Source organism: Balaenoptera physalus, assembly GCF_965194825.1.
Source record: "Balaenoptera physalus genome assembly, chromosome: 3".
Classification (NCBI taxonomy): domain Eukaryota; kingdom Metazoa; phylum Chordata; class Mammalia; order Artiodactyla; family Balaenopteridae; genus Balaenoptera; species Balaenoptera physalus.
The window spans coordinates 132,661,871-132,687,693 of NC_138890.1; the positions used below are offsets into that span (position 1 = coordinate 132,661,871).

The window sequence follows — 25,823 nt, forward strand, 5'->3', positions numbered from 1 at the left end:
GATTTTTGTTCCACTGTTACCTGGAACAAAGATCATGGTAGGTAAGGTGATTCACAGACTTATAATGATATTTTGATATGCCTGGGCCAGGAATTTACAAATTAAATGCTTAAACTGATTGGTGTAAAGTTTAAAAAAAACAAAAAGTTGAAAACAAAGAATGGCAAAGTCTGGACTCTGAGATTTGCTATTTCATGTTCTACACGGCATATAAAATTGATTTTAATTCCTCTTCCTAGATCTGGCACCCAGCTGGTCCTGTGTTAAGAATCTTAAGCATGTTAACCACACACACATCAAAGAAATAATTATTCAGTATTACAGGGCTCCTTCCCACTGACTCAGCAAGCTAATCACCACCTCCTATCTCACTACCCAGTTACTACCATGTTAAAGGCAAAGAGGTTAAAGAGCAAAGCATCCCAAAAGTTGACCACCAATGATTCCACTCTCTGGAAATATACCACATAAAAATATGTCAAATGTCACAAGCTTTCTGATCCAAATTCAACAGGTAATAACTTGAGCAGTTTTTGGTGAAGTTATGCTCCTTAGTTTTCCAAAGTATCTCACAAGACAGTGTCTCATTAGTTTTGTAGATTTTTCAAAGATGTATTTTAGTTTTTTGTCTGCTTGAAATTAGAATGGAGTTCTCTCTTAAAAGTCATATCCTTCTTTCTTTATTAAGAAAGCCTAATTATTGCTCAAATCCTTGGATTGAGGATTCACCAGGAATTAATGAAAAATAAAATCCTTCCACTTAAACCTAAAACCTGATTCTGATTGGGCACCACAACTGCATTCAAAACAATAATCATTAGCACGTAAAATAAAAGCTTAGTTTTAATCAAGGGATCAGTTTAATGGAGAGTAATTAATTAAACTACCATAAGCAGAAGAAAAGGAAAGAATTACTCGGGGTATTGATTTAACCTCAGACCTTACTCTCTATAGCAAAAGGATGGAAAACCAATTGCCAAGGGGAAAACAGAATCATTGTATCTTCAAAACTAATTCTCACTGGCTGAAGTAATCAGCATTACAAGAGAAGTATGTTTGGCTTACCAATGTATTTCAACTCCTAAATAGTAAATGCTCCACATCTTTTGGAAGTCTGTATATCATTCTAGATGGTCCCTTTGTCAGGATACCAGTTGTATTTATGTTGTAAGTGGTGATATTTCCAAATAATTTATTCATGACTATATATATGTATATATACACACTATATATGTAAATATATAATATACACGTATAATACATTAATATATTTTTATAATATATTAATATATATATAAATCTAAAAAGACCAAAAGGACTATTACTATCCTACTGAATTAAATAACAATGAATTATATATATAATATGAACGATCTACTTATTCAACAAATATTTATGTAATATCAGATGTTAGAATCTCTCTATCTTCAGTGATAGATTATATACCTGCCGAAAGCAAAATACATGCAGCTTACAAGGTTGAAGTTAGCACATAGTTTTGGTCTTCTGAGATTGAATTTAAAGCAGTTTAACTGTGTTTGAAATGAGATATCTCTGAACAAGGTTTGGTCTCCTCCATGGACCAATGGTTAGTAAATTTCTAAATTGAACATTTGGAGTAAACATTGTAAAGAACATCATCAGAAGGAAAGCTAATGGATTGTGACTCCATTCCCCCAGGAAAGTAGTAAAGGGTCCTGAAAATAATTGTAACCCTCACATTGGGCAAAAATATCTTCCTGGCAGAGACTCAAAGTTTTTCCAATTGAGTCATTAAGAAAATACTTAGATCAAAACTTGCTATTGAAACTGTTCTTCAGAAGAGTTCTGATGTCAAGCAGGAAGAAATGGACCCTGTAATGTTTGATGCTTTGGGACTTAAAAATAGCAAGACTAAAGTACAAGAGCATGTTGCAGGGGAAGAATTCTATAATATGTTTGAACCAGATGACCTGCTATGTCTTCACCATCTCTCATCGCTGTGATTCAACTCTATTGCAGTTAAGAACACCATCAAAATAAAGCCATGTGGGAACATGACCAACAGTAACAACAAAAATAATAATACTCTGAGCTCCTTCCTTAGATGAAAGGCTCCATGTTTTTACAAAGCACTTTGCAAACATTATCTTCTTCATTCTCACAACACCCAAGGTGTGTGGAAGGTAAGTATTATTATCCCATTTTGCAAATGGAGAAGCTGAGGTTAATGGAGTTTGACTTGCCCATGGCCACAAAACAAAACAAACCAGCAAGGGAATCTAATCCACTGACACTCATAAGTAAGCTGCTAGAAAACCAGACGCCCTGATGAAATATTGGGGGTCCAGATAAAATTTGCCCCCTGTATGTAGCAATGATAAAAACAAGAAAAATGGAATAAAATCACAATTCTATGTAAAGGAATTAGAGCAAGATGATATGAGGTTTAACAAAGGTTAAAACACATGGAAAGAAAATGAATTAGGGCACCCTCCTGAGTGATGCCTTTACAGACGATAAAAAGAAGAAGCAAGAAAGAGTCAGGCTTCTGAATTATGTGACATTATTTAGAGAAAGTTCAGAAGAAAATAAACAGAAGGAAAGCCAACTGCCTGCTATTTCATTACGACGGTAATCAGACTAACTGGAATTCTATCACTCTAAATATCCATCTCTGTATTTTCAAACAATAGTCTCTGTGCATACCAGTTCTGCATTTCAGCCTTAGAGCAAATACCTGCACTATCGAACCACAAAACAGTTATTGAACTATAAATGAATGAGCAAATGAATGAATGAATGGAGAGATAAAATAATTTTTTAAAGAAAGAACATATATGGCTCATCCACATCTTTGGGGCGTGATTAAGACTTGCTGATATAGATAATAGCTAAATCAGACTTAACTCATTGTCCAAAAGGACAGGAAAGGACTAACGGAAGGAAAATGTCAACAATGAACGGGACTGTCATTTTAGGAGGGCCAGCGTTTTCTAGATTGCCTCAGGCAGCAGTGTTTCTTAACTCAAAGCGCAGCTAAGCTCATGCTAGGCATGCACTCCACACTGCAGCTCCACCTGAACAAACTGAAGGCACTTGTCCTTTCAATCATTGTGAGCATGTTACCCGTACCCTTTGGGCACCAACTATCAGGGCCTGTGCTTCAAGGAGCCACAGAGAGCCTTAGTTCTCTGGATTTAGACTGTTGAGTCAGAAGCAGGGATGGGCGGAAGGAAGAGATAGCCTGGCAGAGTCTTGTAAGCATCTGTGCACCATCTGTGCACTAAAAGGGACAGCTACATTAGCCTCTCCTTCTTTCCCCTTGGATGTATGGGGATTTACTGTCTGTGGTTAGACATCTGCCTTCTCAGATGGGAATGGCTAAAATAGGAAGAAGCTGACTAAGTAAACAGAGGCAGGGCCATTGCAATTTCTGAGGAATTAATGTTCATTTTTTTTACAAAAAGTTTTTACCACATGTTGGTTTTATTTTTTTTTCTGTTTCCACTCATAATGTATTAGTCTTTAGAATCAGCAAACATGTAAAAACAAAGACAATAAGCCTAATACCATTCTGTGTACATAGGACACTATCACTCAACAGACCAGTGCATTCTTATCACTGGCACAGCAACAATACAGCCTACGGTGGTAAGAAGCGTGAGAGCTTCTAGAAGTCCTGAGCCTCTGCTCTCTCTTGGACTCCACACTTTCATCTGTAGGCACTACATTGCCCAAGTTATTAATTCTTTTAAGTCCAGCTTTCATCCTGATCCACATAGTTATTGCCTTTACCATTTGTCTATACAATAAATATATATTTTATAATTATATAAACATTTGTTTCAAATAACCCAATCCAAAAATGGGCAGAAGACCTAAATAGACATCTCTCCAAAGAAGACATACAGATGGCCAAGAAGCACATGAAAAGATGTTCAACATCACTAATTATTAGAGAAATGCAAATCAAAACTACAATGAGGTATCACCTCACACCAGTTAGAATGGGCATCATCAGAAAATCTACAAACAACAAATGATGGAGAGGGTGTGGAGAAAAGGGAACCCTCTTGCACTGTTGGTGGGAATGTAAATTGATACAGCCACTATGGAGAACAGTATGGAGGTTCCTTAAAAAACTAAAAATAGAATTACCATATGACCCAGCAATCCCACTACTGGGCTTATACCCAGAGAAAACCATAATTCAAAAAGACACATGCACCCCAATGTTCACTGCAGCACTATTTACAATAGCCAGGTCATGGAAGCAACCTAAATGCCCATCAACAGAGGAATGAATAAAGAAGAAGTGGTACATATATATAATGGAATATTACTCAGCCATAAAATGGAACAAATTGGGTCATTTGTAGAGATGTGGATGAATCTAGAGACTGTCACACAGAGTGAAGTAAGTCAGAAAGAGAAAAACAAATATCGTATATTAATGCATATATGTGGAACCTAGAAAAATGGTACAGATGAACCAGTTTGCAGGGCAGAAATTGAGACACAGATGTAGAGAACAAACGTATGGACACCCAGCAGGGAAAGCGGCAGGGGGTTGGGGGTGGTGGTGGTGGGATGCATGGGGAGATTGGGTTGACATGTATACACTAATATGTATAAAATGGATAACTAATAAGAACCTGCTGTATATAAAAAAAAATTACTAGGAAAAAAAAAGCATTTGTTTCTATATTATATATATTTAGATATTTTACCATGCGTTGTATATCAGCACATATATACATTTATTGTATACACACAGATTTATTAAGAATTACATTTTTCACTGTGGTGAATGCTGTGGTGAATTCTGCTTCTTTGCCCTCTCTTTCGCAGGGCTGATTCCCAAGATCACTACCTAACGGATGCCCTAAACACTTACCTCCCTCTCAGAATCTGCTTTCCAAGGATTTCTCCCAACATGCAACAACGATATTAATCAGTGTTTCATACTGAAAACTCAAAATGATAAGGTAATAAATATATTAGTCCAAAGGCTGGACGTATCAAGGATGCCATCATAATGCCTGGATTTTGAGAGATGTAGGGTGGTCTTTATAATTCGATGGGAAAATAAACCTTCCAAATGAATTCCATATTTTTCAGAAATCTGCACATAGGATTTTAGGGATCTTATTTGGAAATAAACCCAAATGTTATTTTCATGTTCTTGGTGAGAAAACTGAATTCAATACTAAGTTATTCTTACTTGCACTCCATCATGAGGGTTGCTTACTAACAGATAAAAAATGTGGGGTAGTAGAAGGAGACCTAGGCTTAAATACCAATGCCTCTACTCGTGACATAACCTTGGGCAAGTCATTTAACCTCTCTGAGTCTCATTTCCCTCATCTGTCACACAAAAATTTATAACAAAATGAAATACGTTATGTAATCTGTCCAGCTCAATGCTTGGCACATTTATGTTAGCTAAATAAATGTCTGGTTTCTTTTGACGTTGAAGAGTAGTGTTACCTTTTAACTTCACAATAAGGGAGGTTCACATTACAGTAAGACTATAGGGGAATACAAAGAAGACTGATATATATGTATGGTGTGACAAGATATTTCTAAAAATCTAGAAGGTATGGAAACTTCATTGAAACTTTGTCAGATGTCCCAGACTCATGCTTTCTACCTTCTACTTGTCCTCACCATATCTTCTAAAACTTGATTATTCTCTAAGAGGCTCATGTATGTTAATTTCCTTCTTCATTTTAATCAAGGCCCCATTGCAGATAAATAGCTTCTAGTGCCTATCAGAAGTGAGTCCCTCATATTCATTCATTCTGCTAGAGATCTTTGAACTTATGGAATAATTTTAGTAACAATGCTCTGAGAAGCATATTTGGACATTGAACTCTATTCTCGTTCAAACATAATCTCAGTTTCCTCAAACTTAACCAACTTGATGGATTTCATTATTAAGCACTTAAATCTCACTGACTCATGCCCCCATTAGCTGATATCTCTTCAAGGCCCTTCCATTTCTCCTCCCATCTGTCTCCCAGGAGCATCTATAGAGAGTCTTACGTGCTCTCACACGCTCCCTCTACAAGCCCTCTCCTATTCTCCAGGAGCCCTCATGGTGGCCCTAGAAGCCTCTTGAGAGTGCCATCTATGACTGCCGTTCCCGCCATCCCCCCCATGACAACCTTGACACCTGGGCCAGGGAGCCTCTTCTGAGATCCACAAAGCAAACTCTTAAGTAGCCCACACCACCCTGCGTCCCCTGGAGTCTTCAGTGCACTGAGGCTGTGCCATGCTGGGAGCTGTGGAAGATGAGGCTGGAGAGGCGGGCAGGAGCGAGGCCCTGTTTACCTTGCTAAGAAGCTTGGGCTGAGCCTGTAGTCAGCAGGGAGTCAGCTAAGGGTTTAAACAGGAGCTTAACGTACATATTTGTATTTTAGCAACATCACTATCTGACATATAGAGGATGAAACGGAGGGAAACTGCAGTTGCTGAGTCAAGAGAATGATTATGAGGATTCTGTAATGGTACAAGGAAGAGAGAGTGGAGGCCTCAGCCTAGGCAGTGGCAGTGTCCCTGTGCTGTGCAGAAGGAGGGTTAACGTCTCTGGGCTGCGCTTACTAGCCTTCCATGTCGGCTGCTTTCCCATTAGCTTGGGCCCCTGGTAGTTACTGTCAGGAGATGGGGAAGCAGGAGGAAAGGAAAATCCAGTGTATTTCACCCTCCCGCTGTGGGTCTCAGGTGACACCTCCAGCAGCTGCTGCATCTCCTCCTTGGCACGTGCACAGGCCCTAATTCTGGCTTCTGCCCAAGGATCCCGCCCTGGGCTCTGGGAACCCCACTTCCTCCTTTTGTCCCTCCAGCCCAGGGTTGATTGTGGCTTCCTGCTGTGGTTAACATCTGAGTTGCTGCTTTGTCTCCTATTTGGCTTCTCATCTCTTCCACCATCTGTATAACTGATTTGTTGTATAAAAACTCTCTTTTAAAATATCTGGAGAGGTTTTTCCTGTGGTTGGACTCTGATTGATACAGGAGGAGATACATTTGAGAAATATTCAGGTGGCAGAATCATTGGGACTTTATGAAGATTTCTCGTATCACTTAACTCAAAATTGTTCTCACTCTTTTACACATTCCTGAACTGAAGCTCATTGTATTGATTCCTTATCTAGCTGGCTGTTTGCAGTATGGCAGAGGTGGGAAGTTGTCAAACTCCATGTGACAATAATAAAAGATCAAAAAACAACGGGTGCTGCACGGGTAGGGCAGACAAGCCTCCTCAGTGGGCCCACCTTCCACAGGAGTCATCCACTGTCTGGTCCCCCAGGCTTCGGACTGCCAGCCTCCACAAATGGGAATGTGAACCCGACCCAACTGGATGCCCCAGACATCAGTACTTGATTTAGAACATGCTACATGAAGACCTAACAGAACAAAGTTAAGGTACCATTTCGTTGGATGGAATCAGGGCAAGGAATAGAAGACACAAACGGCCAGGAAGGAAAAGGGCAAGGAGGTGATGGTGAGCACAAAGATGCCCGGGCTACAGAGGATGGCACGGCCCGAATGAAGACAACGCCTGGCCTGGCCAGAAAGAGGCCTGGAAACACGTGGGCACAGATGCCCTGTGCGATGCTGAAGATGCCGCCTTGCCTACGCAGTACAGGAAGGACACCAGAGAGAAGCCACGTCTCTCCTAGAGAACTGGTCAGTTTGCAGCTAATAAAGGCTTGCTGGGGGTTGGCCAGACTGATGGGCATTTTATTTTACTTTTTCATTAAGTAAACTTTTTATTTCAGAATATTTTCAGATTTAGAGAGAAGTTGCAAAGATAGTACAGAGTCCCCATATATCCCTCACCCATTTTACCCTACTGTCACTGTCTTACGTTACTATGGTACGTTTGTCACCAACATTGAAACCAACATTAGTACATGACCACTACTAAACTCTGCAGTTTACTTAAATTTCACTATTCTTTCCTAATATCTGGCCCCCTGCCCCTGAGGATCCTACTATATTACATCTAGGGGCATTTTATTTTTATTTCCAATCTATCTTAATGCTTACAGAGAAAAATACTTGCCCTCATTTATTTTATTAAAGGGGTACTCTAATAAACAAACAAACAACAACAGCAACAAATCATTAAAACGTTTCCAAACTTCAGTACACTTCCTCAAAGAGGACTAGGGTCAATTCTCTTCCTTAGGAACGTGTACTTGGGCAGAGAACACAGGAGTCAAACTACATGGGTTCAAATCTCAGTCCACCCCTTTCTTTCTGGGCAACCTTTGAAAAGTACATAAGCGATTAATCCCTCTTGGCTCTAGTTTCCTCATCTATAAAATGGAAATAGTGATAATAGAGGTGGGATATGGGAATTAAAGTTAATAGTACCTACACTTACAACAGCGCCTGGGTACAGAGTAAGCACTGACTTGATCTTAGTTTTTATTACTATTACTATTGCTATATGATTCCAGAGTATTCTATATATCTCTTTTCTTGACACTCATCTTACTTTTAATTATGTGTTTCACATCTGCCTTTACTTGTAGACTATGATCTTCATGAGTTCAAAGACGTTCCTGTCTAACTCCAAGTAGATGCTCAGGAAATAATCACTTAATTGTTTTACATGCTGAATGCAGAGCCATCAACCAACCACATGAAATGTAACAGCTTGAAGGAAGAGAAAGTGAACAAGATGAAGTTAGAGAGATAATGGAGAGACACATACATACATACACACACACATACATACACACACACACACACACACACACACACACACACACACACACACAGGTCAAATGGGGGAAAAATACATTTTGTTTCTTGGCCATTGGTATATAATACCATGTCCTTGCTCATATTTAAACCCAATTTTTCCTCATGTGCTACAATATACTAAAAGAGAATGTATTTTTCTGAGGTTAACAATTAAGTTCAGAAGGACACCACCTTTTTGAGCATTGGTAATAAAGAATGGCAGAGGGAATTCTGGATGTAATTCCCAGCTATTGCTTTCTGGTGAAATTGGCATTAGGAGTACACAAGAAATGAACCAGTGTTCTACTCAAATGACTTCAATATTCAAGTTTCTTCACAAATGCCCTGAAAAACTGAGTGTGCTTCATGTATAGATGCACACTTGGGCTCTGGGAACCCCAGGCACAGATGTCTGTAAAGCTGTATATATTTCTGCCATAAATGCAGCTTTAAAATGTGCTCCACCCCTATCCAGACCTCCAGACAAGGAACTTGTTAAATGCATTTTTTTTCTTTCCTGTAAGTTGCCTTCGCCTTTGAAATATTGCAAAGTGGCTGTCCCACAGGGTGGAGGTGGAATCAGCAGCTGCAGTGCCTCTTACTCCGTCATCTCTTTGGTATGTTGCTTCCTTTCACTCTCATGTTGGGAAAGATCCCACCCATCCTTTGCATTCCTCCTGAGCAAGTTGTGTCAAGGAAAGGCGAGAGAGGAAGCTATTCCCATCCTCCAGGGTGTAATCAAAAGGGAAGGTTTTAATTAGTTTCTCAGGATGTTCTCAGTTTCTGCACAGAACAGCCCTTCCCTTCTTTTGCATCAGAGCTCTTCTTGGATTATTCAAGAAACACACACAGACTCACAGACATGGAGAACAGGCTTGTGGTTGCCAAGGGGGTGGGGGGAGGGGGAGGGATGAATTGGGAGTTTGAGATTAGCAGATGTAAACTATTATACAGAGAATGGATAAACAACAAGGTCCTACTGCATAGCACAGGGAAATATATTCATATCCTGTGATAAACCATAATGGGAAAGAATATGAAAAAAATGTATATGTATAATTGAATTATAATTGAATCACTTTGCTGTACAGCAGAAATTAACACAACATTGTAAAGCAACTATACTTCAATAAAAATAAATTTTAAAAAAAGAAACACACAGTTTTGCTCTCTCAGGGTTAAACTCTGCATATACAAATGTAACAAAGAGCCATGTAGCCTGTCTTTCCTAGCACTTATCAAGTTGTAATTTGTATAATTAGTTGATTTGTGACCATCTCTCCCATTATGCTGAGGATTCCATGAAAGCAGGGGCATGTCTGATTTTGGTCTCCCTTATATCCTGAGCACCAAGCAGTGTGTCTGGAACATAATAGGCACTCAACAAATGGTTGAAAAACAGAGAAAAACCATATGATCATCTCAATAGATGCAGAGAAAGCTTTCAACAAAATTCAACACCCATTTATGATAAAAACCCTCCAGAAAGTAGGCATAGAGCGAACTTTCCTCAACATAATAAAGGCCATATATGACAAACCCACAGCCAACATCGTCCTCAATGGTGAAAAACTGAAACCATTTCCACTAAGATCAGGAACAAGATAAGTTTGCCCACTCTCACCACTATTATTCAACATAGTTTTGGAAGTTTTAGCCACAGCAATCAGAGAAGAAAAAGAAATAAAAGGAATCCAAATCAGAAAAGAAGAAGTAAAACTGTCACTGTTTGCAGATGACATGATACTATACAAAGAGAATCCTAAAGACGTTACCAGAAAATTACTAGAGCTAATCAATGAATTTGGTACAGTAGCAGGATACAAAATTAATGCACAGAAATCTCTTGCATTCCTATACACGAATGATGAAAGATCTGAAAGTGAAATTAAGAAAACACTCCCATTTACCACTGCAACTAAAAGAATATAATACCTAGGAATAAACCTACCTAAGGAGACAAAAGACCTGCATGCAGAAAATTATAAGACATTGATGAAAGAAATTAAAGATCATACAAATAGATGGAGAGATATACCATGTCCTGGGATTGGAAGAATCAACATTGTGAAAATGACTCTACTACCCAAAGCAATCTACAGATTCAATGCAATCCCCATCAAACTACCACTGGCATTTTTCACAGAACTAGAACAAAAAATTTCACAATTTGTATGGAAACACAAAAGACCCCGAATAGCCAAAGCAATCTTGAGAAAGAAAAACGGAGCTGGAGGAATCAGGCTCCTTGACTTCAGACTATACTACAAAGCTACAGTAATCAAGACAGTATGGTACTGGCACAGAAACAGAAATATAGATCCATGGAACAGGATAGAAAGCCCAGAGATAAACCCACGCACATATGGCCACCTTATCTTTGATAAAGGAGGCAAGAATATACAGTGGAGAAAAGACAGCCTCTTCAATAAGTGGTGCTGGGAAAACTGGACAGCTACATGTAAAAGAATGAAATTAGAACACTCCCTAACACCATACACAAAAATAAACACAAAATGGATTAAAGACCTAAATGTCAGGCCAGACACTATAAAACTCTTAGAGGAAAACATAGGCAGAACACTCTATGACATAAATCACAGCACGGTCCTTTTTGATCCACCTCCTAGAGAAATGGAAACAAAAACAAAAATAAACAAATGGGACCTAATGAAACTTCAAAGCTTTTGCACAGCAAAGGAAACCATAAACAAGACAAAAAGACAACCCTCAGAATGGGAGAAGATATTTGCAAATGAAGCAATTGACAAAGGATTAATCTCCAAAATTTACAAGCAGCTCATGCAGGTCAACATTAAAAAAACAAATAACCCAATCCAAAAATGGGCAGAAGACCTAAATAGACATTTCTCCAAAGAAGATATACAGATTGCCAACAGACACGTGAAAGAATGCTCAACATCATTAATCATTAGAGAAATGCAAATCAAAACTACAATGAGATATCATCTCACACCGGTCAGAATGGCTATCATCAAAAAATCTACAAACAATAAATGCTGGAGAGGGTGTGGAGAAAACGGAACCCTCTTGCACTGTTGGTGGGAATGTAAATTGATACAGCCACTATGGAGAACAGTATGGAGGTTCCTCAAAAAACTAAAAATAGAACTACCATACGACCCAGCAATCCCACTACTGGGCATATACCCTGAGAAAACCATAATTCAAAAAGAGTCATGTACCAAAATGTTCACTGCAGCTCTATTTACAATAGCCAGGACATGGAAGCAACCTAAATGTCCATCAACAGATGAATGGATAAAGATGTGGTACATATATACAATGGAATATTACTCAGCCATAAAAAGGAACGAAACTCAGTTATTTGTAGTGAGGTGGATGGACCTAGAGACTGTCATACAGAGTGAAGTAAGTCAAAAAAGGTCACGAAGAACCTAGTGGCAAGATGGGAATAAAGACACAGACCTACTAGAGAATGGACTTGAGGATATGGGGAGGGGGAAGGGTAAGCTGTGACAAAGTGAGAGAATGGCATGGACATATATACACTACCAAACGTAAAATAGATAGCTAGTGGGAAGCAACCGCATAGCACAGGGAGATCAGCTCTGTGCTTTGTGACCACCTAGAGGGGTGGGATAGGGAGGGTGGGAGGGACGGAGATGCAAGAGGGAAGAGATATGGGAACATATGTATAACTGATTTATTTTGTTATAAAGCAGAAACTAACACACCACTGTAAAGCAATTATACTCCAATAAAGATGTTAAAAAAAAAAAAGAAAGAGAAAAACAAATACTGTATGCTAACACATATATATGGAATCTAAAAAAAAAAAAAAAAATGGTCATGAAGAACCTAGGGGCAAGATGGGAATAAAGATGCAGACCTACTAGAGAATGGACTTGAGGATTCGGGGAGGGGGCAGGGTAAGCTGGGACAAAGTGAGAGAGTGGCATGGACATATATACACTACCAAATGTAAAATAGATAGCTAGTGGGAAGCAGCCGCATAGCACAGGGAGATCAGCTCGGTGCTTTGTGACCACCTAGAGGGGTGGTATAGGGAGGGTGGGAGGGAAGGAGATGCAAGAGGGAAGAGATATGGGGACATATGTATATGTATAACTGATTCACTTTGTTATAAAGCAGAAACTAACACACCATTGCAAAGCAATTATACTCCAATAAAGATGTTAAAAAAAAAAAAGGTTGAAAAATAAAATAATAAACATGTGATTGAAGAAGCTTCCACTATAGCAAACAAAACAGCCCCTGAAGCATACGTTGCTCTCAGAGACTGCTTCCTCACAAGGATCCTAGAAGGAGAATGGTTGATGATATAGTCTTTTCCATGTACCAGATGCTTTTGTAAGTGCATCACATGTGTTGTATCCAATAAGTTAAATAATTCTTCTAACAATACTATGAGCTAGATTCTGTCATTATCCCCATTTTACAGGTGAGAAATCTGATACAGAGAGAGAGAGCAGGTCAGTGAAATTTCCCAAGGTCAAACAGCAGCTAGTGCAGAGCCTGGAAGAAGACACAGCCCAGTTGGCTCCAGAAACTATGCACCAACTCTCCATGGGATCTTGCCTCCTGGGACACTCTGTAGACAGTGCTTTGGAGCCACAGAGCACAAGTGGCATAAAGTGATCATAGTTCAAACTGGCAAAAAAAATCAATTCAGGTCTGGACAGATGTGGATACATTTATAACCCATCTTCTTCATTTAGGGCTGTCCACACACTTCAGATTTAACAAGGTGAAAGATTGTGTTATATACATTTTACCACAATAAAAAAATATATTTTAAAAATGGATCATAGACATAAAACCTAAATCTATAAAACTCAAAGAAGAAAACTAAGAAAGCTTAAAGAAAAAAAAAAAGGATTGTGCAACATCAGTGGCAAAAATAAACAGATGAAAAATCCTCTCTTGAATGCCTTTAATATCAAGTACACTCATAGATATTTAGTGAGTCGAAAATCTGCCTTTTCTTCCTAAAATATCATCGTAAGAATAGTTATTACGTGAAGATATAAATTAACTGTCTACTTCACTCCAAAGACTCCATGGAATCCCAAATGACCAAAGAATAGAGGTTAAATCCCATCGAATTAAGATTTCTGTATGAAGAAATGTCCATACAGTACTACAAAACATACATTCCAATTCCAAATGGGGTTTCAGACACAAAGAAATGGGCAGGAAAATATTTCTCTCACCTCTGAATTTCCACTGCACACCACGCCATTTTTCTTGTTCTTGACATTTCATGCATTGTATTCTAAAGGCCATGCACTTGTCTTATCTCCCCGCAAAAACTGTAAAGTCCTTAAAACAGGAACTGTGTCTCACAGTAAAAGGCAATGTGCTGGAAAGAAAAGAACAAGATTTTTATTAGTAAGTGAAATTACCATTTACTATTTGTACAACCTTGGGCGAATTATTTAACTTCTCCCATCCTTGTTTTATTCATCCATAAAGTGAGGTTAATAATCGCATGGAGAATTATTAGCTAGACTTTTAAAAGAGTACTTGAAACTTTAGTTAAACATAGCAGATTGAAACATATATGGTTTATTTCAGAAACACATTAAAATTTCAGTGATAAACAAAAACTTCTCAAACTGATAAGGGCAAAGAAAGCAAGGGAAAAGAGATAAGAGAGAGAGGAGAAAAAAAGAACATATGTTTAGAAAGCAATGGACTGATTTGTGGTAACTGATTAGCCAGACCAGCAAAAAGGGAAACTCTTCAGCAAATAAAGTCACTACGAAGGTTCATTTGCACTTCAGGATCTCAGAAGGCTCAGGCTTTGGAGGCAGGAGGAACTTTGCAAGTGAGTGTTGGTGGGATGAAAACAACACTGATTGAAAGTCTTTGTAAGGAGAGTGAAACCCTGGAAACATTCTGTTCCTCACATACCCAGGTATCTACCTGGCTTAACTATGAATAATGTTTATGTAAACCTAGCAATGTATAGACTGAATATTAATCTGACCAAAAATTATAATTTAGATTATAAAAACAGAGAAAGTAGAAGTATGTGTTTGGGGTGAGAGGAGGTATTTAAGGAAGTTAAACCATTGTCTTCCATTGTAGAATGTTCACAGGCAATATCTAAATGTGACAAATAAATAAATAGCAGAACAGTGTATAGCATTATGCAAAACTATGGAGCAAATACCAGAAGATTAAAGGATTAAAAGTGGTTTCCTGCAGGAGATGAGAACTGGGATGGGCTAGGTGAGACAGGGGCTGGTGTTTTGCATTATAAGCCTTGAGGAATGATATGACTGTTACGTCTATGCACATTTTTGTTTTGTTTTGTTTTAACATTTATTTTTCTTTTATTTTTTTTATTTATTTTTATTGGAGTATGGTTGCTTTACAATGTTGTGTTAGCCTCCACTGCACAACAAAATGAATGAGCCATACACATGCAGATCTCCCCTCCCTTTTGGACTTCTCTCCCATTTAGGTTACCACAGTGCCTAAGGTAGAGTTCCCTGTGCTACTACACAGTATGTTCCCATCAGTTGTCTATTTTATCTATGTACATTTTTTAATCATAAAAAGTATTTTTAAAAAAATGAGTGCCGGGGGACTTCCCTGGTGGCGCGGTGGTTAAGAATCCGCCTGCCAATGCAGGGCACAGAGGTTCGAGCCCTGGTCCAGGAAGATCCCACATGCCGCGGAGCAACTAAGCCCGTGCGCCCCAACTACCGAGCCTGCGCTCTAGAGCCCACAAGCCACAACTACTGAAGCCCGCGCGCCTAGAGCCCATGCTCTGCAACAAGAGAAGCCACCACAATGAGAAGCCCACACACCGCAACAAAGAGTAGCCCCCGCTCGCCGCAACTAGAGAAAGCCTACGCACAGCAACAAAGACCCAACGCAGCCAACGTTATATATATAAAAAAAAGTGAGTGCTGGGCTACAGAAGGCAGTCAATAAACATCAGTGGCAGCTCTCTTAATCCCTGTTCATTTTTCTTTCCCCCACATATTTATTTATGTTCATATTTATTGCCCTGTAGGTTCTCATTCAATGTTTACTAAGGAACTAAGCAAACGAGCCATCAGGTCCACATACCAAATCACCAACAAAATCTTCGGAAGGGAATAAAGGATGGCATGCATTTACTGCCTTAGATTTTATAATATAAGGAATGAACCGTCACCCAGGAACCAAGTGTTCAACAGTTAACGATTAGTCTTCTTACCGGAGGGACAGAGAAAGAAGCTGCTATATATAAGAAATCAGGTACCTGTTCTAAAGGTGTGGGCTGTGAAATATGAGAATTATGTTCAACTTGAAAAAACTCCCTTAAAATATTATCAGCTACCTAAAACTGACAGATTAACCTGACAGCGTCAACCCTTAAAACAATCTTCCCTATCACCGCTGTTACTTGGGTCCACATTTCCCCGCACCCATCCCCCACCTCCCACAAGCAGGGTGCTGATTGGTTTATCATTGGTATTGATCAGGTGACATAATCCCTGAGTCTGGGCATATTTATTCTTGGGGAGCCTGATACACAATAGCATATTCACAGATGTACTCAGAATTTATGCAGCACAAACAAGCAACCATCACTTTTCAGAACCAGTTTCACATTTTGGCTTTGTATTTAATGCTGTCTTCTCTCAGGGGTTTTCCATCCCTGTACTTCTCTCCTCCAGCATCCTTTCATTAGGATGAATGAGGACAAAGAGATTAGGGTAGAAAGAAAAGCAGAGATCCACATGGGCAAGTCGTTTACTCCCACGGTCCGCTCAGCTGTTTCATTTATTTCAGGACTCCTGCCTGCCACTGTCACAACTTCTTCACTGAAGCACAGATCAATGGGGGTCAACGGTCTGGACCTCAACCAAGGAGAAACGCCATGGTTCCATTACTTTGTTTGCATGTTTGCTTATTTGTTGAAATGCATGAAAGAAAAATAGCATGAGGAGACCATACAGCAGATCTTTTCCTTTCCTTTTCTGAAAAATCCAGATGATGCGCACTTTTGAAGAATTTTTCAAGTTTTATTTCCAGTAGTAACAAAACATTAAACTCTCACTCCCAACAGCCTCACATGCTGCTTAGCAGAGCTGGTGATTTATGATAAAAAAACAAACAAAAAAAATTCCCTCAGAAATACAAAACCCAGTCAAACAACAAAGGTTCAGATTAAACTCAAGCCAAAACAACAGATGCCTGGCACCATGTACTAAATGCCACCAAACAGAGGCTCCCATGGAATGCATGAAGGAGGGAATTCCAGAGACACTGAGTCAGCCAGAGACATGGGAGCCTATTTGTCACTGTTGGGCATGGCAAGGGACATGGGAAAATCCCAGGTGAAGAGTTCAAGTTTTGCCAAATCTATTTTCTTATTGAAAATCTTCAATGATAGAAGGTTTCTAATATTGGCATAATTATCTAAACTCTGGGTTATATTGTTTAATAAGAATTAAATGTCCACTTGAAACTAGTATTGTAAATCTACATACTTAAAACAAAAAATTTTGAAAAAGAGGGTAAGAATGGTAGTCCAAAAGAGACTAGAAGATTTGCAATTATAGAAAAATGTTGGTGGATATGAGCTGTGAATTAACCTAAGCCAATTTTGCTGTTCATAATTATGAGGTTCTTTTGGGGAGGTATGTCCTATAGTAAGAGGTACGTGAGTGTTCTTGGTCTCCTTCCTTCAACCTTGCTACCATGTATGCTAGCAAGTCTCAAGCTGAATTCTGCTATACAAACATTTATCATCAAGCAGTCACAAAAAGTTATCATACAACCGGTACTATAAGCATTATATAGTTCCAGCTTTCTAAACTTTTAGGTGCTTGGACCACATCCTGTATGAAAAGTTCCCCAAAACAAATGCAACAGTATTTTAGAGGCAGTATTTAGCTAAATTCTGGCAAATAAGCACTCCGAATCAGCAAGCTAACTGGAGATTGTCAGAGATAAGCCTTGTACCATGCTGAAGGGCACAGACTGCGTGGCTCTCTACATTTTTATGCCTCATCCATGCAAGAATGAAGATTGTTTCTTTAATATTTCTAGCCAGTCCACATATCCAAACACCACTAATTTCATGAATGGAAACCTATTTCTAATATTTGCTATGCCACTTTACAAACTGACATTCGTTGGGCAGCTGAACTTCTTACGATAGCTAACCATGGAGCAGAATCTTCTAATTACATGCTAACTAATAAATCATGTACTGGGTTGAAGAGTGTCCCTTCAAAATTAATGTCCACCAGAAATTTGTGAATGTGACTTTATTTGGAAATAGGATCTTTGCAGATATAATCAAGTTAAGATGGGGTCATATTGGATTAGAGCCCACTTATAAGGACTGGTACCCTTATAAGAAGAGGGAAATTTGGAGACAGCCACATACAGAGACAAGAGCACTTTGTGAAGACTGAGACAGAGATTAGATTGATGCATCTAGAAGCCAAAGAATGTCAAGGATTGTGTGCAACCACTAGAAGCCAGGAGGGAGGAATGGAGTATATTCTCTCTCAGAGCCTCCAGAAGGAATCAGCCTTGCTGACACCTCAGTTTTGGTCTTCTAGCTTCCAGGCCTGTAAGAGAATAATTTTCTGCTGTTTTAAGCCTGTGTGTGGCAATTTGTTACGATAGTCTTAGGAAACTAATATACCATGAAATACGCATTTCCAACAAGGAGTACTAACCACACCAGGGAGCAGATTGAAACTAACCATTATATATATCACAATGTCAATGATGAAGTGTTTCAAAGTAAAAAGTTAAATAGGCAACATCACAATATGCTAGTAGCATTGATATATATTTATATTTATATATTTTAAACATATATATATATATTTTTTTAAACACCTATATTTTGAACAGCTCTATTAAGCAGCTAAGGGCACACGAAAGATGTGGATCACCTTTACATCCTTAAGTCCCAGATGCATCCCATGTTTTCTTAGACTTAGAAGACAGAATGGTTTCCATCTCTTCTTTTCCAAAGAGCGTTGGAGCCTTTATAGGGCATAGCTCATTCACAGGTATAGTTTGCCATTGATCAACAGACACCATTTGCACTGCTAAAAGAAGCCAAACCCAATATATAAAACATCACCAGAAGTTCTACTTTTTGAGATGAAAAGATGAAGATTTATTTGAAAAAAATCCTTTGTGATATCTTTTTTCTACAGCAGGAACACCATAGAATGAAATAAACAGCATCAATCCGTGGATAGAAAATGAGGAATACAATTTATTGTAACTTATCTGCATTATTTATAGTTTCTCAGCACATACACATTTTCATTTAAATCCTCATATGTTTGTGCCAATTCAATCTTTGCTCTTAAATCATCCTAAGTATAAGACCCAGTTCTGAAATTTCTTGTCTGTGTGACCTGGAGAAAGCTGTTTGATATCATACAAACAATAATAATGTGCACCTCCCAAGCTTATCGTGAGGATTCAATGAGACCACATACGTCATATGTGAATTTCATGTAGCGCACAACGTGAGATAAATATTTGCTTCTTTTCTCCATTGACAGATATCTTAAATTTTTGGTCAGATCTCATTTGTTTCCATATGGAGCCCACCATTTTCTGTTATGGGATCGAAGACAAATGAAGGCAGGAGTGAAAGGCTCACGGAGGCTCACTCTCTCCTTCAGGTTTGCCTACAGACTCCACAGTGCTGTGGAGCAAGAATGGGCGAGCCCCCAGCCCCGGAATAGGCAGGGCCCTGCAGGGTGGGAGGGCAGTGCACTGCTTGCTCCCTCGCCTTCCTCTGCAGAGGGACAATGGCTGGAAGAATATTCGGTTGGAATCGCTTCAGGACAAGCTCAGTTCCAACCCTACACCGCCACCACCGCAACAGCACGCCCGCACCTCCACTCTTAAGACTAAAACTAGAATGAGCTGAATGTGCCGCAAAAGTGGGGCTCCACGGTGCAAGTTAATGATCACGGCACTGCCCTGCTCCAGTGGAAAACTTAGGAACCTGAGAGAATGGGTTGCAATCCAGGAGCTACCTTTTACCACCTGTGTCATCTTAAGAAACATATTTGAAGCTCCTCAGATTCAACTTCTCACCTGAAAAAATGGAGCACTTATTTCCCCTGTTGTTGACTTGCAGTGAGGATTAAAGATAATATGCACAAAGTACTTTGCCCAGCGCCTGACTCATATTTGGCTCTCAACAAGCAATACATTTCCCCCCTCTCTGACCCAGTACATACTCTAATCCGTGTGCCTTTCCTCCTCTTCTACTCTCATAGAAATATCATTCTTCACTCAAAGGCTGGCTTCCTACAACTTCTCTGTTTCTTTATCCCTCCTGCTCAGTGAACCCCTCCTACACCACTTCTTGTGGTCTCATCTGTGATGGTATTTAGAGATCCCAGGCTTTTGAGCCTTACTATCTCTAAGATCTCCATAAATACTCTTAGATTCTCACTGCCACCCTCCAATATAGGTCTTACTTTCCTTAACTTACATTAAAAAAATCAAGGCTAGGAGAGATTAAACTTGCCAGGTTAGTAAGTGAGTGAATCAAAATTCAAACCCAGTGTGTCTAACTCCACAGTCCCTACACTGCATTGTGTACAAGACTTACTTTGCCCATACTACCTTTCATGTTACATCACATTTTAGGTATGTGATCCGTATGCCAACTGATAATATGCATGAGGACAGGCTTAGCACAATGTTTAATCCACAGTAAATGCCAAATAAACGTTAATGATTGTTACATATAATCACGAATTAACTAGTTGATGATGATTAAATAATAGTGAATGTATTTATTATCCTATAGACACTTCCAGGCCAAAGAAAATCCTGAAACAAGGAAAGGCTGACTTCCTATTTCTTCAGGAAAGAAGAATTTTTTTAAAGATTATAGATTAAATCAGAATTGTTATAAAACCAGATGTTTGAAAGAAAACTAGGAAAACATGGGTCCATTCCAGAAGTGTAACAAGGCTCTTTCTCAGCATAGCCTTCAGTAATGTTCCTAAAGGTGGTATGTTGATGTGTTGATATGAGAGTTGTTAAGGCTGTGATGAAAAGACATTAAAGGAAGAAGGGTGAAAGCAAGACCATGAGCCATGTAGAGATGGCGGCCCATGTAATCAAGGGGTGGCCCATTTTTATACACTTGCTCACCTCTCCAATCAACAGTGAAGGTCCCGTCCCATCCTCATTAACCCTTTGTTAGAATCCAGCTACTGAGTTAGAGTGACACAGAGTAATTCTGTAGTGATGAGAATCAGATTCCTTCAATCCTGGTTATAATGAAAGATTTCTTATTATCCATCAATTTCAGCAAGGCTGTTCTGAGCTGACTTTGGTATCCGTATCCTGACAATGTGGCTTCATCTCCGAATGCGAGTAGAGATTGCTAATTTTTCCCCATCGGTTTTAAAGACCAAGTGGCCAGCAATGGAGGAAAGTAAGATCTCTGCCTCAGATCTTACAGAGGAGCCCCACTGGGTCAGTGCCCAGGACTCCTGCCATCTCAATTAAGAAAAGCCCGAAGTAGTGTCTATGCTCATGTGATGAAGGAGCTAGTTACCCTGATAAAAATCTTACCACTGATTTCCTGAGGATGGAAAAGTAAGATGTAATGCGGCTGGCAGAGCTACTGATGCTGAGTGTTCGTAGGTGGCTGTTATTGTTTTGTTTCCGCACTGGAGGAGGTAAACGCACGTTTGCCTTTACATCTGGCACTCAGCCCTCTCCCAGGGAAGGACTTATGACTCCTGCCAGCACTGGACTAGCTTTTGACCATATTTTATTAATCTGGCTGGTCTTGCATCCAAGTCACAAGTACTTGACTCGGAGAGTTGAGACACAGCCAGGTGCAGGGTGCCCACACACCCACCCTCACTTTGGTGTGTGCTGACCACAGTCTGAAATAGCCTTGACTTTCGTCCCATGGGGAGCAATATTCAGCATTCTCTAACGTGGTCACAACTGGAGTTTCCCAGACTTCCAAAGTTCAGAAATCCAATAACATTAAAACTAATTCCTGGCAAGCATGAACGTTAAAAACAAGAAAATGAAATCTCAAAAACCTACCATGACCTAATCACCATCATTTCATAAAACAAGGACATTTTAACAACAAAAAAGGTAGGAAGTTCATGATCTCAGAATAAAGGATAGTCTTTTAAATTACTGCTGGGAAGCAGCCGCATAGCACAGGGAGATCAGCTCAGTGCTTTGTGACCACCTAGAGGGGTGGGATAGGGAGGGTGGGAGGGAAACGCAAGAGGGAGGGGACATGGGGATATATGTATACATATAGTTGACTCACTTTGTTATACAGCAGAAACTAACACACCATTGTAAAGCAATTATACTCCAATAAAGATGTTAAAAAAAAAACAACAAGAAAATGAAATCTTGTTTCATTTTTAGGTCATAGGTTACCATGACCTAATCACCATAATTCCATAAAATAAGGACATTTTAACAACAAAAAAGGTAGGAAGTTCATGATCTCAGAATAAAGGATAGTCTCTTAAATTACTAATTGAATATTATACCAAAAAATAATTTTTAAAAAGGGTTCAGATTACCCTTATGAAACTGCAAACCAGTGAAAATACAAAAACCACAGAGTGGTGTTTCTCATATTCTGGGAAATCCTTAAATATTATTCAGTGAGTGATTCTGGATGAGGGTATCTTATCCATCACACACATTTAAGGTGTACATATAGGAGTTTTGTTGTGGAGTTCATAAAATTGAGGATTTGGGTTTGTAATGAAACCTTGGAGAGAGATTTGTCTCCTACAGGCTGAGACCAGAGCTGACTGCAGCCCTCTCATGCGCCTCCAGCCACAGTGCTCATTTCCCCCTTTAAACTCTCCTGTGGAGCCAGGATTAGCCATACTGCTCAGCACCTCGTGCCACCTCTGATATTGGAGGCTTACAGTATTTACCCACTTTGCATTCCATACATATTTTCTGGATGAGTAGAATCTCTTAGATTCTTCTATAACCAAGAGCAAGAAAGTCCCTGGCAAAATATAAGGCTGAAATATAAATATGGCAGCCTCTGTAATAAGATTAGTAATTTCAAATATTTACATGGGCAGGAAGATAACATGGATATAGAAATTTTGTAGGCATATATACATCCAATTTGTAAAAAAAAAAAAAATCAAGGCAGCTAAAAATAAAATCTGGAAGTCAAAACCAGGTTTTACAGGTTTCATGTCTTTTCTTAAGCCAGTCTTTCTACCACCCTTCCACTCAAGCCCTTCTTCCTTTGAAGTCCAGCCTCTGTCGTCAGAAGCCTTTCTGTCTATCCCAACTTTCAGTGATTTTTCCCTCCTCTGAGTTTCTGGAATAGCTACTACCTCTTCTCTTCTCCCTCAAAGCAATAATTTAAGCTTTTTATAGCCACAATGAGAATTAAATAATAGACCTTTTCCCTTCCTGTCTCCATTTCTCTATACACTAAGCAAGATATTCCCACCTCTACCTTCTACATACCGGGAAAATCCTACTCATTCCTCAAGGTCAGATGAGCAGAGTTTCTTCCTCCTTTTTCATACCTGCCTGGTCTCTCTTCCCTTCTACACTCCAGTTAATTACTTCCTCCTCCATGCCCCCATGTAAATTTTTCCATGGAGCAAAAATAGCACTTACATTACTGTGAAACTGTTGAGATTAAAATTCAAATGGGCCACTAATACTGCCTGACATCTTCTTTTGTTGTTCAATCCATTCCACAATAACAAATTAAACTGTCTCCTCTTCCTTCAAATCTCTGAAACAGTCTTGTTCCTTCTGGTATTTAGCATATGAACTTGCCTCTTAGTTTAAAGAGAAGATAGAGACTAACAGATGAGAATTCCCACACACCAACAGTTTCCCTAATAGTAAATACACAAAACAACACACACTGAACCCTTACTATCCTCCTGTCTTGTTACAGTGGAGGATGTGCCCCTTCTTCTATATAAGGTTAATCTCTTTGGATACCATCATTTTTCATCTTCTCATGAGCTATATATATTTGTCATCCCTTTTTTCTTCCCTTGTTTAATCAAACTCTCAGTGGGGTTCTATCATTTGGCTCTTGCTATGGTCTGAATATTTGTGTCCCCCGCAAAAGTCTTATGTTGAAATCCTAATCTCAGTGTGATGGTATTAGGAGGTGGGGCCTTTGGGAGGTGCTTAGGTCATGAGCATGGACTGGACAAAGAGAGCTCTTAAACATACATAAATCTCTTCAATTTCAAAAACAAAAATATTGATCCTCGCTCAACCCTTCATTCCTCCATTCCTACCCCAGTTCCTCAGCATCTCTTTCAGATCTTTTACAGCTGAACAGTTACAGGGCTGCCTATACCTGCTGTCACCATTTCCTCTTCTCCCACATACTTCATCTACTTCATTCTGTCATGGAGTGGCCTTTCCATACCTCTTTCCCACCACCTTCTACCATGTGCCCTCTCCATAGGATTGCAAAATTTAGCAAATAAAACTACAGGTTGCCCAGTTAAATTTGAATTACAGATAAACAATTTTTAGCAGATATTTAGATGTAATATGGGACACACTTACATGAAAAAAGTATTTGTTATTTATCTGGATTTCAAATTAGTTGACCTGTGTTTTACTCAGCAACCCTACCTCTTCTATACAGTACAATCTAACCATCCTGGATATCTTCTGGTCCTTTGAATTTGGAATGTTTTTCATTGTCACAGGACTTTTACAGTTGCTGGTTGTATTCATTTCCTACAGCTGCTGTAACAAAGACCCACAAACTAGATGACTTAAAACAAGAGAAATTTATTGTCTCACAGTTCTGGAGGTTAGAAGTCAAGGTATTGGCAGGGTTACGCTCTCTCTGGAACCTCTAAGGAAAGATCCTTTATTTTGCATCTTCTTTCTGGTAGCTGCAGATAACCCTTGGCTTGTAGCAGCATAACTTCAATCTCTGGTTCAGTCTTCACATGGCCATCTTCTCTCTCTGTGTCTTCTCCTCTTCTTATAAGGACACCAGTCATATTGAATTAACAATCCACCCTTCTCCAGTATGACCTCATCTTAATTTAATTAATTCCATTGGTAATGACTATACTTCCAAGTACAATCACATTCTGACATATTGGGGGTTCTGATTTCAACATATATTCTAGGGGGACACACGTCAACCCATTACCCTAGTCCTTCTGTTAGGAATATGCTGTTGTCTCCTATTTCCCTAGGCACACCTACTCACTTCTACCCACTCTTTAGATGTCAATTAACAATTCTGATTTTTTTGACTAAATCTTATCCCCCAATTTTGTACTTTTATAGGACCATGTACTTCTCTTCACTGCACTTTCAGATTCTATATGATGAGTCTATATGCACCTGGTTGATAATTTGACAAATGTGTATGTTCTCCACTGGACTGTACACTCCACAAAGGCAAGAATGAGGTCTATTTGACTCATTATACATCCTTGGCTCTGAGCATAGTGCCTTATACTGAGTTGGTAGGTGCTTAATGAAGACTTGTCCTATGAATGAAGAAATCAATGTATGAACTATTTTACAGAACAAATGACTTGAGGGCAGAACAGAATCTTTATATTCACAAAGCCTGGTAGAGACCTGACAGGAAATCAGTGTTCAATAAGAGATTTCTGAGTAAGTAACTAGTTGCTATTATCCCTACTCTTTTGTTGTTTTTATCCTGAAAAGAATATCAAAAAGACAATTACCCAGCCAAGACAACGAATATATGTTTCCTAAATGCATAAAATACCTAATTCATTTTCCTCTGAATTTCTTTTTTTTAATTGAGGTATAATTGACATATAACATTATGTTAGCTTCAAGAGTACAACATAATGATTCAATATTTATACACATTATGAAATCTGTATACATTTTGAACTGAGTTTCTTAGATAGATTCAGATTTTGTTCCCAAAAGACCATATTTGACCTGTGTTTGAATACCAAAAGTTGACTCAATTTTGAACATTTATAGAACAACTTACGGCCAAAAAATTAGTTAAAACATGTTTACTAAGCTTTGTAATATTTTTCAATTTTATA

The 25,823-nt window shown here is 39.0% G+C and overlaps 1 long non-coding RNA gene across 4 annotated transcripts in view; it reads right to left on the bottom strand.

Annotated features, from left to right (window-relative positions):
• The window catches only part of LOC309658604, a 254,073-nt gene that overhangs the window by 96,339 nt on the left and 131,911 nt on the right, over positions 1–25,823 (bottom strand). For all 4 annotated transcript variants that reach the window (XR_014262306.1, XR_014262307.1, XR_014262308.1 and 1 more), the window contains one exon: positions 13,962–14,110. This is a non-coding gene — a long non-coding RNA (uncharacterized lncRNA). The remainder of the gene's footprint in view (positions 1–13,961; positions 14,111–25,823) is intronic.